Genomic DNA, 2,012 nt, shown 5'->3' with positions numbered 1-2,012 from the left:
CAGCGCTGGAAGAAGCAGGAAAGACTGCGGATGGGGAGGAGCATCCTAAGGGGTGTTCCCTCCCCCAAGTTCCCTCCCTCTCCAGGAAGCGAGCTCGGCTCACGTTAACCCAAAGGCTAAACTGCAGGATTCCTGTCTGCGTTTCTGCATTGCACAGAGATGCCTGCTTTGGCCTCTCCTGGGGTGGGGGCGGGCTCAGACATATGCCCCCTTCCCCTGAGAAAGATGGAAGGAAACTGACTGCAAAGGTTTCTTGGGGAGGGGGCGGGTTTGCAGGAAATCCCGTTCTCATCCTACCTACGCCAGATCGCCACTCAGCAGAGAGAAGAAAATCATTGAATCAAAAGAATTGGAGGGCACCCAGCTGGCCATCTAGTCCAACCCCCTGCAATGCAGGAATCCAAGCGAAAGAACCCGTGGCAAGATCCTGCAGGGAGATGCGGTTTTGCATCTACGTTAAGCAATTAAACTGGAAACTAGAAGCCTTTGGCTGATCTTACTGACACGCAACACCCTTTTAGAATGTGGCTTGGGGGGGGGTGTTATATGGGGTCACTGCTTTTGGTTTGATTTTATATGTTGTGGTCTTGTTGTGAACCGCCCTGAGACCTCTGGGTATAGGGCGGTGTATAAGTTGAATGAATGAATGAATGAACGAATGATGTAGCAGTAAGAGCTGTTCAACAGTGGCACAGTCTCCTTTGAGAGGTGGCGGACTCCCCATCCTTGGAGGTTTTTTAAGCTGAGGTTGGATGGCCATCTGTCATAGATGCTTTAGCCGAGATTCCTGCATTGCAGGGGGTTGGGCTAGATGACCCCTGGGGTCCCTTCCAACTCTACAATTCTATGATTCCTCTCTCTTTTAAGCATGTAGGACAGCATTAGCTGGTGATCACTGGGAAAGTCCGCCCCAGCCGTGGCCAGGGGACATCATCTTCCAAGCCACATGACTGAAAGGCGGGGAAAAGCTGACAGAACACTGGTTTGATTGGTTTGATTGCTCTGTCACATATAAAACACTTGAAATGTCCTAAACAGCGCAAACGGAAGATGCGTTTGAAGGTGACAAGACCAGAGACGGGAGAAAACTCACGATGGCCCACTGAGCGCATTTCAGCTCTCTTTCCTTTTCGTAAGATACCGTGCGCTGATCTTCATACAAGAAGTTGGGGTAAGAAGCCAGCGTAAAGTATTCTGGATCCAAGCAGGAGCAATGCTACTGCTTGCCTTTAAAGGCAAATCAGGCCTCTAAAACAGCTTAACATGCTGGGTTGCCAGGTCCCACCCTGACATGTCCCCCAAATGCCCTGTTTTCAGGGCTCACCACAGTTAAGATCCACTGGGTTCAACTCAGCCTACTGGATCATAACCCAGATGATTCCCTTTGCTTTGTTACGCACAGGTCCAGGTCAGAACGTCCCCATCCCCCGTCCCCCCACCACTCTCCCCGCAAAAACCATCTCTTTAATTCCACATATGCATTCAATAAAGCAATATTATTTTTTATATTTACATTTTCTTAGTTCATTCAACTATCACCAAGTGGCAAATATACTACAGTTGTACCTCAGTTTTGTGGGATGTAATCCACTGGGAGCAGTCAAGTACAACATTCCTTGTTTTGCTAGAGTGGACATGCAAGGGAATATTTGGTCCAGCCTGTTAGAGCTTCCTGTTCCTCCTGGCCTGGAGCATCCTTCCTTGCATGTGACTAGTAGGTGGGCGTGACCCTTCCAGACCTGGTAAAAGGCCAAGTCACGCTGCTACCTTCTTCTTTTTGACCTTCCTGTTCGTCCTGTCTGCTTCCTGCATCACCTGGAGTATATTGCTGGCTGCCACAGCAGTTATCTCCATAGCTGCCAAGTACCCCGTTTTCCCCGGGAAACCCCCGTTTTTACTTACCTTTTCCCGGTGGTCCCCCGTATCACATCGTCTCCTGTTTTTCTCCGTTATTTTCTCCTGCCGGCGGCCATTTTTTTCTTTCCGATTTGCCCTTCTATGGGCACCCAAAA

This window comes from Zootoca vivipara, chromosome 2 (genome assembly GCF_963506605.1).
Source record: "Zootoca vivipara chromosome 2, rZooViv1.1, whole genome shotgun sequence".
Lineage (NCBI taxonomy): Eukaryota > Metazoa > Chordata > Lepidosauria > Squamata > Lacertidae > Zootoca > Zootoca vivipara.
The sequence above is the reverse complement of the archived record's forward strand: the minus strand, read 5'-3'. Positions refer to the sequence as shown.